Genomic DNA, 16538 nt, shown 5'->3' on the forward strand with positions numbered 1-16538 from the left:
CACTAACTGCTTGATCTGATATGTGCTCTGGGCCTTGACTTCTTTACCTGTGAAATGAAGGGCTGGCTGAGATGACATAGCCAACTTGTTTGGTCGATCTGGGACTTTCCTAGTTTCACCACTGAAGTCCTCATATCCCAGGAACCCCTTACTCCCAGTTTTAAAACTGAAAAGTCCCTTGTCCTAGGAGTCTTCAAAGTCCTGAGCAGACTGAGAGTTGGTCAGCCTATTTAAAGGGCTCCTTCTGATTTTCATATCCTATGATTTGTTAAAAAAAACAAAATTCAACTGAGTACATTTTAAAGATCTTACTGGCTTTATTCAACAATTCATAGATTAGGTAGCATTCAATCTAGTAGATATAAAGTGAAAGACTTTTATAAACAGAAAGGGTGGGAACGAGGAAGTTACACAAGGCAAAAAAGCAAGTTGGTTATTGTAATATTGTTTTCCTTTAGGGGAATGCAGGGGCCTTTCAGGCAGATTACTTAACTAGTGCTGATCAGCCGATTCATGATTGTTTGATTTAAGGTTCCATTTCTGGGAGCTGAAACCATAATGAAGTCTCAGTTTCATTGGGGCTTACCATAAGTGAGTCCATTTTGGACCTATTGTCTCGTTTTTACCAGATTATATATTGAAAAAGAGAGTATTTCATGAGGTTTATATGACCACATGATAAGACACTTCAGTTGGAATACTGTACATACATTAATAACACTATTATTTTCTTCTTAAAAAAAACACTAAAGGGTAAGTTATTTATACACATTTTAGGTAAAACAGGCTTTGTGTACTAGCTTGTGACAAAAACATTAATATGACAAATATGGGAAAAATGGGTTTTATTCTTTTAAGAAAATATCTCACAAATAAATATCTGCCAGAGCTGTGTAGAGTTAGTTTTGTGCAAACAGCTGCCTTGGTTGTGATGCTCAGTTGAGTCCTCTTGGAATCTGGAGTAGTGGAAAGAGTACTGGCTTAGCTGTCAGGCAGGTTTTGTTCTTTTGTTTGCTAGCCACAAGAGCTGGAGAAAATAACAGCATCTTCATCAATAAAATTTTAATAATAATAACTATCTATCAAAGTAAGGAGAATCACAGAGAATATGGATATGTAGTAAGTGATCAACAGATACCTGTTGTGTTTTCCTAAGCAGTTTGATCTCTATTGTTTTTATGCTTTTGTTTGTTTGTTTGTTTGTTTTTTAAATAGGCTCCATGCCCATTGTGGGGCTTGAACTTAGAACCCTGAGACCAAGAATTGCACACGCCACTGAATGAACCAGCCAGGTGTTCCTCTGTAGTTTTTAAATTAATGAGAATTGGATCTCATTGGGACACAAATGAGAAAGGCACTCTTTTTTAGGAACTTATCCCAAAAATATTGAACATGAACACTGGTGTATGTATACGTATAAATATATATATTTATATATGAATAAATATATTTCCTATTAATGTTGTCCAAGAGAGCTGAAGCATGTCCTAAATATCATTACTCAAAATTAAGCTTCAGCCTAAGTAATACCCTATTTAACTGTTGAAAGAAACAATTACAATTTGGTAAAAACTGATTTAACTTGTTTACTATAGATTAAGTCTAATGATTTATTTGTATTTTCATGACAATAAAAGAGAAGCTATGGTTTTGTAGGTAAAACTATATTCAATATTGATGCACAGGTTACTCTAACAAGGATAATTTTAAGTATAAAACATATACTTAAATAAAAATTTTTAAATGTATACCAAAAATGATAGTTAATCAGTGATAGCAGTTTTTATTTATTCTAGTGTGCATATATTACAAACACTACTGTAGGAAGGAATGACCTAAAGTAAAATAAGATACACATAAAGGAAAAAAAACATCTGATGCCATAATGCATCTGAAAAAAAAGTAAAGATGCAAAAGTTACACGTTGGCTGGTGACTTATTTTTTAATTTTTTTATTCTAATTGATAAAGTTTATTTAAAAAAGAGCATAAACACCCTGCCTAACAAAATTAATATAGCAAAGCCCAAATACAAAATCATACCCAGTCCACATTCAAATTACACCAATTGTCCCCAAAATGTTTTACAGTTGGTTGTTTGAATCGTGATCTGAGCAAGGTCCGGAGATATGGTAACTCACATGTTATAAGACCTTTTTATGCCAGAACACCATTTCCTTCTTATTTTATTTTTTAAATTACAAGATAGTTCTCCAATATCTTCTGATTAATAAGAACTAGTCACAGAAGGACTAGCTAGAGAGATACTGAAGCCCAGTGTTGTGGAGGAAATCTAATAAGTAAGTTTGGAATACGAGAAGTAAGAATGGATAGAAAACACAGATTTGGTGTTTTCAGAAACCGAGTTAGTTAATTTAGATAACATGGCTCTGCTGCAGTCACATAGGCCCAGTGCCCAGACCTGCGCCTGTGTCACGTGCTCCTCTCCCCCTCACACTGTCACCCAAGTCCCTCCTCTCATGTCACCTCAAGCCCTCTGTAATCAGCAACCTGGAAAACCTTCCTAGCTGTGACTCAAAATCTAGAAACTATGAAAAGATTAATGAATTCAATCAAGAAATACATTTGCATGACAAAAGGTAATGCTAAAAGATGAATGACAAAGTGGAAAAAGAATTTATAGTGCAAAGAACAAATGTCCCTACTATACAAAGATCTCCTAGAAATTATTAAGGTGAACAGCTGAAAAAGACAAAAAAAAACAAAAAAAAAAACAAAAAAGTAAGAACTAGAGCAAAGGCTAGAAATGGTTCACAGAAGAGGAAAAAACAAGTGACTCAAGCAAATATAAGAAAAATGCAAATTAAAACCATACTCCTGTACGGTGTTTTACCCAACAAAATGCCAAGATGTCTAAGTTTTTGTTTTCTGTTAGCAGTGTTGTGAGGAAACTGCATTCTCCTGCATTACTGCTGGGTGGGCAAAATGGTACAATCTTTGTGGAAAACGATTCGACAATATCTATTAAAATCGCAAATACATTTACCCTTTGAGCCATCAATTTCATTTCTGGAAATTTACTGTATACATATTCTGTTCATATGTATAATGATACTTGCACATAGGTATTCAGTACAGCATTATCTGTAATAGCAAAAGACTGGAAACGACCAAATGTCCATTAATAAGAGACTTAATAAAGCATGGTTCTTTCAGACAAGGCATATAATATAATAGTGAGAAACGATAAACTCTCTGTACTGATAATAGAATATTATTTCCTTGGATATATTGTTCAGTGAAAAAGGTAAGGTGCAGGCGCACCTGGGTGGCTCAGTCAGTTAAGTGTCTAACTTCGGCTCAGGTCATGGTCTCACAGTTTGTGGGTTTGAGGTCCATACTGGGCTCTATGCTGACAGCTCAGAGCCTGGAGCCTGCTTTGGACTCTGTGTCTCATTCTCTTTCTGCCCCTCCCCCATTTGTGCTCTGCCTCTCTCTGTCTTTCAAAAAAAAAAAAAAGTAAAAAAATTAAAAAAGAAAAAAAGAAAAGGTAAGGTGCAAATTGACATGTATAACCTGATACCTTTTGGATGACAAGGGAGGAAAAAAAGAAAGGTGTTTGTATTTGTGTACACACACACATTTTGGAAAGACAGATGACAAATTAACAGTAATTACTAGGATTACTGAATGGATACTGGAACTGGGCAAAGACTTTTCATTTTATGCGAGTAGTAGACACCGTCACTCTCTTCTTCCCTGAGTGAAAGAACTTTCTGATTGTAGCGCATCAGAATCACCTAGGTTTAAGAACCACATTTCCCAGACTTTCTTGCTGTGAGGTGTGGCTAGTAATGAACTGGCCAATGGCACATAAACAGACGTGATGTGTTTAACTTGGGGGGATTCCTGAGTTTTTCCTCTTCCTGGAGGCTTGAACATGACCTAGTAATGATGAGTCCGCTTCTATCATGCAGATGAGGACAATACTCTTCGATGTTGCATTTAAGAGGTACAGAGTGAATGAACTTGTCTATTCTCCTGTAGGTTTTCAGGATATGAAGAACCATGTGCTGATCTATTGAAAAGGACTGCCTCATATCACACAGAAATCCTGGACTGTAGACTAGAAGCATCAACTCGATGAGCCTCTCTGAGGTCTCCTTGGGGTGGGAGGAAAGTTCTCGAACCCAGTTCTCCAAGAAGTGCATGTAACGGTAAAGCAGGGTGTAGGACAGAGATAGGATGCCCACAGACTTCATCCGTGCACCACGCTCCAGCTCCCTTTCCACGGGCATGTTGGCAAAGCAGGCCAGGCCGAAGAAGGGCCCCTTTCAGAAACAGATGAAGTCAGATCGAATTAAAAAAATTTTTTTTAAATGTTTTATTTTTTTCTGAGAGAGACAGAGAGAGAGAGCGCGAGCAGGTGAAGGTCAGAGAGAGAGGGAGATACAGAATCCGAAGGAGGCTCCAGGCTCTGAGCTGTCAACACAGAGCCCGATGCGACTCTCGAACCTACGAACCCTGAGATCATGACCTGAGCCAAAGTCGACGCTCAACCGACTGAGCCACCCAGGCGCCCCATCAGACTGAATTTTATGGGACCCACTGGCCATAGACTTGAACTCAGCACCTTCAAGGTCAATATCTTGAGGTAAGCACCATTCCACCATGTTCCCCGAGCTGGGGTCGAAGGTGACCACGAACACGGCCACCATCTGGGCCGCCTCCACTTCGCCCAGCTCCAGGCGCCCAGCCCTTCGGGCCCGCCTCTTGGGCAGCTGCCCCAGCTCCTGGCCTGCGGCTCCAGGGAGACAGTGGCGGTGGAGCGAGGGAGGAGGCAGCGGGGCCCTAGGCCCATCGCATCAGCGGTGCTGTGTCTCTCTGCTCCACAATGGCGAAGCGAGGAGGAGCCTCGCTGGTGATTTAAAGGGCAAGAGGACCCAACTCCTTGATGGGTTCAAGCCAGAGATATTAGCCTGTGTTCTAAATAAGCCAGAGACATTAGGCCATGTTTTAGACAGTAGATGATATTATTGCTTCCCCAGCTCTACATTTTTACATTTCTTACCTAGGAGACAAGTGTCAGTTTGTATTGCATAGCCCAAGTTATTTTAGCATCTCCGTGTTCATTTGTCTGTGTAGACAAAAATGTTGGCCAGTGAAAATACAGCATTAAATATTGAATTACCTAGTTCAACGCTCATTTCTGCAGTGCCATTGTGTGCCCATTGTATATATGGGCGTTGTACTAGGCGTTGGGAGGGGTGATTATGAAGATAAACTAAACAAATAAAATGGCAGGCATATTTCTTGCCTTCCTTACCTTAGAGTGTGTGGTTTTGCTAAAGAGGCACAATTTTACAAAATAAGTAATTTAGTTCAGATTATTTAAATATGAGTTTTTGAAACAATTTCCCCCATTTTTTTGAAAAAAAAATGGGATCAGTGCCAAAGCAACCAGTTTCCAAAGTGATGTTCTAAAACTTTACAAGTTTCCTTGGAGTAGCAAAAACTTTCCAGGAAGCGAAGCCGTTTATAAATAGTTTCAGATCTTTATGGAAATATACTGAAACTGGCAGAAAATGAAGCCATGGAGCATTTGACAAGACCCACCTAATCAAGATCTTAAAAAAAAAAAATCAAGTGGGGGTGTCCATCAGTTAGCTACCTATTATCAGAGACATTCATGCAAAACTACAGGTAGTGTGGTGATAGGATTACAATCACAACAAGAAAGTGTTCTAGGTAGTGAAATTCTCAAGTGCTCTCTTAGGCTGAATCAACCCTAAGACAGAACACCCCTGTTTTTGATAACAGATGAAGAAGGCTGCAGAAGAAACAAATTTTGGTAAGGCAGAGCATTTCCTAACAAACAAGAAAGATCATATTTCTAATCTGTGGGCATGGGCTTTATTTTGCTGTGTTACAGCTGTTTTTGGGTTGCTTAGGATTTGGGACATAATTGGAAAAGGTTTTGTGATTTTAGAGAACTGGATTTTCAATATATCTCAGCAGTGTGTTTTGAGGGGTTTCAGGGATGGTTTCTTGTCTCCTCTTAACTCTCACACTTAGGAATAAAAGTCTTATTATTAGCAACTTCTGGGTGAACATCATTCCTCTCCTTTGTCTCTTTTTGAAGGTGGAAGGGTTGTCGAGAATGACAGCACTGTCTCTCTATCACACCTTAGGTCAGTGCTTATTAGTTCACTTTCCTGTTGGATGAGAGAGATGGGAAAACTTGAGAATGCTCAGGAGTATGGAAGGAGGTGGGAGAACAGAGGCTGCAGAAATAGAATCAGTGTTCTAGAATATGATGGTGCTGGCTTACCATTTTTTTTGTGTCTCTGATGAATGAAACATGGGACTTGTGTACAAGGACATGAGAGCTAAGACATTTTTATTTTGTGTAGGAAACGTATTCTGTCCTAACTCGCTGGGATATTGTTATGATGGAAGTAAAGATGAAATAATAAGCATTATTAAGTATTGGTGAAGAAAATGATTATAAACGTTGTGTTAGTAGATAAGTTATCAATATCAACTGCCACATAAATCCAGGTCAAAGACAATTTAACCGCAGGGGGAAGAAAAGAAATCCATGAGACTGCCTTTAGCAAGGTCACAGAGCAAAATAGTTTCCAGCCCTGAGAACTCGTGATTTCCTTCCTGTTTCTTTTCATCTTTATCCGTTCTGTATTCCACTATTTTCTCTCTAATGTTCCTTCCCCTACCCTTGCTTTTCTCAGTGAGGATCTTTTCTATTCGAGACCTGAGGACATTGCCACTGTTTTGGTTATTGCTTTTGCACTTGTGTAGCAGCTTTTAAATTCCCATCTTTTTTAGCAGCTGCAGCCAGACAAACATATGAGTCAGTGGGAGGGGTTTAGAGGAACTGGCTCAGTTCTCCAGGGAGCAGTAACCTTTTGGCAGTCCAACAAACAGAACATTTAAAGTCCAATGACTGCAAAAGCTCTCTCTGTACATGTGATAGCAACTGCAGTTTTCCCAAGGTCTACTAAGAGTTTTTTCAGAGGGAATCAGGTTTCTGCCTATAGAGAGACACATTCCTGAAGGCTTAACTCTGACCTCATAGCTAAAGTGCATACAAAATAAAATCTGGAGACAGCTGGGAAGTGATAAAGGGGGAGGAAGAGACTTGGGGGTTTGAAAGTGACGGAAAGGTCTTATTAAATGCTCTCTTTGGAGTTCGTTGCCTCTATACCATATACTCCAAATAGAGAAGCAAAACTAATCTCTCTCTTTCTGTTTCTCCTCCCCCCACCCCCCCTGCCCCCAGTAGTTCATGGTACCAGGATCTTTCTCTTTACACTGGGACCAACCTGGTGGTTGTTGAGGGGCTCCTAGCAGGGGTGGGGGAGCATTTTCAAATCAACATTTTCATCTCTTCATCTTGCAACAGTAGCAGTGGTTCACAGACTAAAGTGTATCTGTGAATGAAGCTTCCAATTCAGATGCTTAATTGCTACATGCCTTTTAAAAAATATGCCAATTTGATCAGCCTGATACTAAAAGAAAAAAAAAAGATGAGTTTTTGACTTTACAAGAAACCAATAAATGATTTATTTCTTCATTCCCTTACATTGCTCTTCTGTGTATCTTTTGCTTTCATCTTCATTGCTTATCATAAAATGAAAAGATTAAGAATCTCTGTGGAGGGATGACTCATGGAAGGATTTCTTTTTGTGGCAAGTAGGAACAGTTGGTTCTTCTGATAAATGAAAATATAGACAATACTTTCTTTGATACACATTTTGCCAGGATAAGGTTTCGCAAGAAAGTCTGTTTATACTGAAAAAGGCAACAAAATAGTATCTTAGTTAACATAGAATAAAGTGGTAATTAGAGGGCACTTAGAAAGCCAGAGCCACAGTTCCAATGAAGCTGGAGTTTTACTTGATGACCCAAGGTACCAATTGGGGCTCTTGGTTTCAAATAACAGAGAACCTCTGTCCAACATAGGCCAAAACAAAACAAAACAAAACAAAAACCACCAAAACAAAACAAAGCAAAACAAAAAAAACCAACAACAAAATCAACTTGTTGGAAGGATATTGGGTTTCTCACAATTGGCTAGAGGTCTAGAGATCTGATTAATAAAGAAAGTAGGGACCAAGGGAGGTTAAGCAGCTGAGGACACAGCTGGGAGGACTCCACTGGCACAGCCTGCTTAGAATTGGCCATTATTCCAGTTGCCATTAACAGTGATGCCCCTGGGCACTCAACACCGTACCACTGGCCACTGCCCTCTGCTGTGGGCGCCAGGAATATTCTCTGGCTATTCAACTTGACCTCACTCTCTAAAGAATCAAAAGGCCAGTCAGGAGAACCTGACTGGCTAAGCCCATGTCATGTGTGTTTGTCCAAACATCTAGGGATGGTGCTCATTGGGAGAGAGTGTCAGGAGATTGGGAGGTGGGCGTTTTCATTTTGAACTCAATTATATCTATTTGTTGTCAAGTAATGACAAGAAGGCTCCCTGCTCCCTGCCCTTAACTTACCCTGTTGGCGGAAAAGGTATCCACCCTTCCTGTACTCTTAGAGTACTTGGTATATTGGTCTTACTGCATTATTCTGTTTATAATTTACATATCTGTTTTCTCTGACTGGACTGTGAATTTATGGAGAAGAGGGATGGGGTTGTGGTTTTAGCTTTATCACCTACAATGTCTAACAAATATTACATACTTGAAATATATTACTTGGGGAGCGCCTGGGTGGCTTAGTCGGTTAAGCGTCCGACTTTCGCTTAGGTCATGATCTCGCTGTTCGTGGGTTCGAGCCCAGCGTCGGGCTCTGTGCTGACTGCCAGCTCAGAGCCTGGAGCCTGTTTCAGAGTCTCTGTCTCCCTCTCTCTCTGACCCTCCCCTGCTCACACTGTCTCTCTCTCTCTCTCCATCCTAGAAATAAAAATATTAAAAAAAAAAAAAGAAATATATTACTTGAGGGGCGCCTGGGTTGCTCAGTCAGTTGAGCCTCCAACTCTTGATTTGGCCTCAGGTCATGATCCCAGGGGTCGTGGGATGAGCTTCGAGTAGGGCTCCATGCCCAGCATGGAGCCTGCTTAAGATTCTCTCTCTCTTCCTTTGCCCCTTTGCCCCACTCTCTCTCTCAAATACAAAAAACAAAAACAAAAACAAAACTTTAAAAAACATTATATATACATATATATATAATAAATCATGTTTAGTGATGATGTCACAGGAAGAGCTAATGTAATAATAGTGTAGAATAATAATAGCAAACAAGTACCAATGGAACCCTTATTATATGCCGATCATTTTCTCATTTCATCCTTATAAGAATCTTATGAAGTAGGTTCTATCCGTTTCTTCATTTTATGCATGAGAAACTAAGGCTCAGGATAACTAACTTGTGCTAGTTTGCGTAACTGAAACTGAGAGGACAGAGATTTCAGCCAGGAGATGCTGACTCCACAGCCTATCACCAGAACTGTACTGCCCCCTGGAGGTAAATCAGAGAAAAGGAAAATGGATGGAATCTCAGAGGAGAGATCTCTAATTTGCTATTCTCTATTCTTAGATATTCACCTAGAGTGGATGGTATTTATTTGATGATAGATGAGCCAGGCAAGTTTTTTTTTTTATTGATACAAATGAGATCTTTTGAATTTGATATTATCCTAAAAGAACTGCTATTTTATAATAACTTACTTTGCATGGTTGTCATGAGGATGAAATATATTGTAAATAAAAGGTCTGCCGTAGTGCTGCATTGTGGTTGCTATTATTAATATTGTTGTTGTTTTGGTTTCTAATCTAATTCGCTGGGGCAGATGACATGCGCATAATTAACCACAAGCTGGTAGAAAGACTGAGGTGAAATAACCCTTGACAATCTTATTTGGGAACTCTGAAGCTGGGTTAGAATTTCACAAGCCCTAAGCCAGAAAATTTTGTAACCAAGATGAGATAGGGACATAGAATACACAGATCCATGTTAACAGCACTGCAGTATGTGCAGTGGTCATGAGTGCAGCCTGGAAGTAAGCTCCAGGATCAGTGGTGGGAAAACAAGTGCATCAGAAATGAGAGAAACCTGGGGCGCCTGGGTGGCTTAGTCGGTTAAGCGTCCGACTTTCACTTAGGTCATGATCTCGCAGTTCGTGGGTTCGAGCCCCGCGTCGGGCTGTGTGCTGACTGCCAGCTCAGAGCCTGGAGCCTGTTTCAGATTCTGTGCCTCCCTCTCTCTCTGACCCTCCCCTGCTCACGCTGTTTCTCTCTCCTAGAAATAAATAAAACATAAAAAAAAAAAAATTAAAAAAAAAAGAAATGAGAGAAACCATCTATCTGGGCTTCACTTTCTTCATGTACTGGAAAAATAGACTTCTCTTTTTTCTATTTGGCTGTTGTGAAGATGACATGAAATAATATAAGCAAAGTCCTTTGACAAATGTGAAGGCTATGCATATGTAGGGTGGTCTATCTATCTATCTATATCTATCTATCATCTATCATCTATCTATCATCTGTCTACTTATTTAAAGTTCCAGTATAATTAACTGACAACATTATATTAGTTTCAGGTGAACAATATAATGATTCAACAATTCTATACATTTCTCAGTGCTTTTCATGATAAGTATATTCTTAACTCCCTTCACCTGTTTCACCCATTCACCCACCTACCTCTCCTCTGGCAACTACCAGTTTGTTCTCTGTATTTAAAAGTCTTTTTGGGGGGGTGCCTGGGTGGCTCAGTCGGTTAAGTGTCTGAGTTCAGCTCAGGTCATGATCTTACAGTTGTTGGGTTCAAGCCCCACTTCTGACTATGTACTGACAGCTCAGAGCCTGGAGCCTGCTTCAGATTCTGTGGCTCCCTCTCTCTCTGCCCTTCCTCCACTCATGCTCTCTCTCTCTCAAAAATGAATAAACATTTAAATTTTTTAAAAAGGTTTTTTTGTCTCTTTTTTCTTTGTTTTGTTTCTTAAATTCTGCATATGAATGAAATCATATAGTATTTGTTTTTCTCTGACTTACTTTTCTTAGCATTATATCCTCTAGGTCCATCCATGTTTTTGCCAATGGCAAATTTTCATTCTTTTCTATGGCTGAATAATATTTCATTGTATATATATACCACATCTTCTTTATCCATTCCATTCATCTTTTGATGGACACTTGGGCTGCTTCTGCTTCCATAATTTGCCTATTATAAATAATGCTGCAGTAAATATAGGGTATATATATATATTTTTTCATATTAGGGTTTTCATATTTTGGGAGTAAATACCCAATAGTGGAATTACAATCATATGGTAGTTCTATTTTTGATTTTATGAGCAACTTCCATACTGTTTTTCATAGTGGGTACACCAATTTAAATTCCCACCAACGGTGTACAAGCGCTTCTTTTTCTCTACATTCTTGCCAACACTTGCTATATCTTGTGTTTTTGATCACTAAAGCCATTCTGACAGGTGTGGGATGATACCTCATTGTGGTTTTGATTTGCATTTCCTTGATGGTTACTGATGTTGAGCATCTTTCTGTGTGTCTGTTGACAGTCTGTATCTTTTCTTTGGAAATATGGCTATTCAGGACCTCTACCCACTATTTGATCAGATTATTTGTCTTTTTTTGGTGTTGGGTTATACTTCTTTATGCATTTTGGATATTAATCTCTTATTGGATGTATTATTTGTAAATATCTTCAATTCAGTAGTTTGCCCTTTTGTTTTGCTAGTAGTTTCCTTCACTGTGCAAAAGCTTTTCATTATGGTGTGGTCCCAATAGTTTATTTACTTCTGTTTCCCTTGCCTGAGGAGACATATCTAGAAAAATGTTTCTCTGGCTGATGTCAAAGAAGTTACTGCCTGTGTTTTCTTCTAAGAATTTTATGGTTTCAGGTCTCATATTTAGATCATTAATACAATCTTGAGGGTTTTTTTTGTGAATGGGATAATAAAGTGACCCATTTTCATTCTTTTACATGTAGCTCTCCAGTTTTCTGAGCATCATTTGTTGAAGAGACTTTTTCCTATTGTGTATTCTTGCCTTCTTTGTCATAGGTTAATTGAGCATAAAAGTGTGCGTTTATTTATGGACTGTATTCATTCCACTGATCTATGTGTCTGTTTTTGTGCCAGTACCATACTGTTTTAATTACAACAGCTTTGTAGTATATCTTGAAATTAGGGATTATGATACCTTCAACTTTATTCTTTTTCAGGACTACTTTGGCTATTTGGGTTTGGCTCTTGTGGTATGTAGGGTACTGTGTTTATAAATATTTGGGGGCAGAATTTCCAGTGGCTGCTATTGCCACCATGGTGACAAGTCATGGAGAAAATATTGTACTACTCTCTATGGGGGATGAAACCTAAGAGAAAAAAAAATCTCTTCAATATAATTGAGACATTTATGAATCATATGATTGGTGAAAAGACGGAAAAAAATTATGGCTTTAGGAAGGGCCTTGCTTGTTATCTTGTCAGTCATTAGAAAATATTTTGCTTAGTAACCAATACTATAATATGATGAAATGTGACATTTTTCTAAGCTGTTCTTGGATCCTCAAAAGGGAAAAAATAACTTCCATTGTTTATTTGGAAGGATATCAGAAGATGAGGGTTTCTTGCCTGCTGATGATTCTATTTAGACTTGTATGGCCCTTCTCTTTACCCATCAGCTGTCTCAGGCGCATACCCTTCGCCCCCATGACCCCACTATCCCTGCCTATCTGTTGTCTGACTGCTTATTGGACTCTGCAGTCTGTTTCAATTGGCCTCCAATGATTGGTTGAATCTAAAATTTTTCGAGATCTAGCCAGTTTAAACTATGATAATAACATGTAAAAGTAGATAAATAGGAGGGATTGATTCCCCAGCAAATGCCACCTATTTAAGACCAGATCAAGAGATTAGTCTTTATAATAATAATAGTGGCTACTAAGTGGTGATGTATCTATTTATAAAATTTTCTTAATGTTTTATTTTATTTTTGAGAGAGAGACTGAATGTGAGCAGGACGGGCAGAGAGAGAGGGAGACACAAGACAAAGCAGGCTCCAGGCTCTGCACTATCAGTACAGAGCCCGATGGGGGGCTGGAACCCACAAACCATGAGATCATGACCTAAGCTAAAGTCAAACATTTAGCCGATTGAGCCACCCAGGTACCCTTGAATGCATTTATTGAAAACTCTTACAACAACTTGCTTAGCTTTTGCTATTACCACCCTATTTTAAAGGTGAGGGGTTGTAGGAGATTGATGTAGGAGAAGTAGAGTCATCTGGTCAAGGACTCCACTTAATCTGTGGCAGAGTTGGGTCTGGAAACCAGATAATATAGCTTTAAGCACTAGGATTTACTATCTTTTCAGTATTGAAAGACTTAGAGAAGAAATGTTAAAATGGAAAAATATTTTGATCAATCCATCAAAGGTTTGGAAAGGATGATGTTTAGTTATAAAAGTTAAGAATGTGAGGAATAAGAGCACTTTTTGATATTGAAAGGGGTACATTTGGTAAAAACTGGAAATGTTTTTGATTAATTTATGGAATTTAGTAACCAAGAAATGATTTCCAGTGTAAACCTCCACCCTTTAAAAAACTCTAGTGAGGGGGTACCTGGGCAGCACAGTCAGTTTAGTGTCTGACTTCGGCTCAGGTCTTGATCTCATGGTTTGTGGGTTTCAAGTCCCCTGTTGGGCTCTGTACTGACATCTTGGAACCTGCTTTGGATTCAATGTCTCTCTGTCTGTCCTCCCTCCCTCACACACTCTCTCTCTCTCGATAATAAATGAATAAACATTAAACAAACAAACAAAACCCTCCAGTGCAGGGTACCTGGGTGGCTCAGTCTGTTGAGGATCTGACTCTTTATATTGGCTCTGGTCCTAATCTCGTGGTTATGAGATTGAATCCTTTGTCAGATTCTGCACTGAGCCCACAGCCTGCTTGGGATTCTCTCTCTCCCTCTCCCTCTGCCTGTTTCCCTCCACTCATGTGCATGAATGTGCGCTTTCTCTCCCTCTCTCAAAAAAAAAAAACAACAAAAACAAAAACAAAAAAACAAAAATTAAAAAGCTTTAGAAAACTCCAGTGAAATAAATTTCAAATAAATAAATACATTTGAGTGTCTTTGCTCTTGGGGCATACATCTTCAAATTTTCAGACTTGTTTCAAGGCACATAATTTAACTGTTTGCCTTTTATTCTTGTGATACTATTGACTGAACTATATAGTCCTGGGCTGTATGTAGGAAACTTTTTATGTTTTGTGAAAACTTCCTTCAGTGGCCTTTACTTTATTGGCCTGTTTGTATCACCGCAGGGAACTTTCTTCCACTTTTTCAAAATCACTCCAATAGTTGACTAAGTTTTAAAGATAAAGTGCCCTGCTTTTGGCTTTCGAGACTGAATTTTTGGTGGCAAGCATACAACAGTGAATGGAAGAATGACATGGTGGGAGGCCAGAGGATCAGGTTTCCAGTAGTTTGTATAATAATTGTGCATTTTCATCATGATACAAGATTTGGGATACAAGTTTGGGATCCTTAAATCTGTCCTTGCAAATTAATCTCTTCTAATTTGTTGAAATGTGGCCCTTGATCTTTCATTCAGAAATGTGAGTAGTCACTTGGTGTTGTTTGTGGCAGTGAATTTTTATGAAGTATTCATTTAATGCCAAATGGTTAAATGAAACAGTGAGTATCATTTAATCTTTTTGTTTTCTTTTTCCAAAGTTATTTCAATTGATTTTTTTCTAATTAAGATATTTTAAAAAGCTTTAAATTTAAAAATATATTTGCAGGACCAAAGCTGTGGTCTATTATTATTTTGTAAAATATTTAAGCAAACGAAGGGACCAAATAAGGTCAGTGATTATTCAGTGACCTTGTAGAGGGAGAGATAATAGCAGACTTGCAACACAGGTACTCCAGTGACTTTGCTGTTTGATGTGATCAAAAATCAATAACAGGAATTGATTTTCTTGATGATACAGTTTTGAAATAGCAAATTACCCATCCTTTATTGAGATAGACTGTGTGAGACAAATGGTGTGGTGTTTTGTTTAGAGACTTGAAAGCTGAGCTGTTCCAGTGACAGTTGAGTATTTCCTAGGTGACTTGTGGATAAGTCAGACAGCGTCATGACGAGGTGAGGGTTTCCAGAGGTGCGGGAGTTGGACCGGTGGCCTGCCTAATGGAAATATCCTGGGCTCTTGGTGACGGCTCCCTCATCCCCTGGGCCTGTATGCTGCATTTTCTTGGGCACATCTCTTGCTAACATGAGAGGAAAACACCCTTCCTGGCACATTAGGCCACTAAGAGGCTTTCACAAATGCCATCTCTGACAGCTTCTGAAGGGGCTTTTCAGCTGTCACGGTGACCCCTGCTGGGCTAAACATATGTTTAAAACATGTGGAGGAATGGTCAGGTTTAGACACTCTGCGGCTCCCCGGTATTATTCCTGGCGCTGTCTTCTGCTCGGCTTGCCAGCATTCTAATTGCGTGAGGCTTGCAGCTGCCGCAGTCATACTGGTCTGGATTTGGTGATTCTGAGCTCCCCAAGATTCCACCACCCCTGCCAGAAGTCCTCCCAGTTGTTACCAAGTTCACAGGCGAGACTGGGAGACCTGTTTCTCTCTCTGTCTCTCTGCCCCCGCCCCCCTCAGGCCCCAGCTCATGTTCCTGCTCTGTTTCTTAATTGCATACTGTAAGCTCATAGAGGACAGGTCTTTTACCTTTGCCTGTGCCGTGTTCCCGCATCCCCACCCTGGACTCTGTGACTGTTCAGAGCAGCGCTTCCTGAATGGCTTAAATGTTACTCACTGATGTTTTTCAAGGCCTGTTGCTTCCTGCTAAAAGGGTGACTGGGTTCACATAAATGCTACTATTAAGTAGGAGGTTTTTCCTCAGTAGCAATGCAGGTATAAATTGAGCATGAGTTAATCAATTGTGATATTTAACTCTGGCAGCTTTTCAGAAGGGATCGGCCATGTTTATTCAAATGATCCCTCTAATTTCCTGCTGCCTTCAATCCTTAAATGTGGTAGTCTAGATTTGTCAGGGTAAGATAATGGATGTGACAAATAGTTTGGTTGGTCCAAGGAGGTCTTATTAAGGAATCTGTAATAGAGATGATTCTGATGTTTTTTTTTTTTAATGTTTTATTTATTTATTTATTTCTAGGAGAGAGAGAGAGAGACAGCGTGAACAGGGGAGGGTCAGAGAGAGAGGGAGTCACAGAGTGAAACAGGCCCCAGGCTCTGAGCTGGCAGTCAGCACAGAGCCTGACGCGGGGCTCGAACCCACGAACCGCGAGATCATGACCCAAGCGAAAGTCGGACGCTCAACCGACTAAGCCACCCAGGCGCCCCGATGATTCTGATGTTTTTGAGTAGTAGCACTGAAGGCAAGGGGATAAATAGGGATTAAAAGAAACTAACATTTTTTGTTTGTTTGTTTTAGCAGCCACTTTGGATTTTATTAAGCATTTTCTCATTTGATCCTGGGTAAAAGTATTATTATCTAGTTATTTTACTTCTATTTTAAAAATAGAGAAACTCACGTTCAGAAGTTTAGTTATCATAT

The sequence above is a fragment of the Hyaena hyaena genome, unplaced genomic scaffold, assembly GCF_003009895.1.
Source record: "Hyaena hyaena isolate Hyena2069 unplaced genomic scaffold, ASM300989v1 scaffold_251, whole genome shotgun sequence".
In the NCBI taxonomy this organism is placed as follows: domain Eukaryota; kingdom Metazoa; phylum Chordata; class Mammalia; order Carnivora; family Hyaenidae; genus Hyaena; species Hyaena hyaena.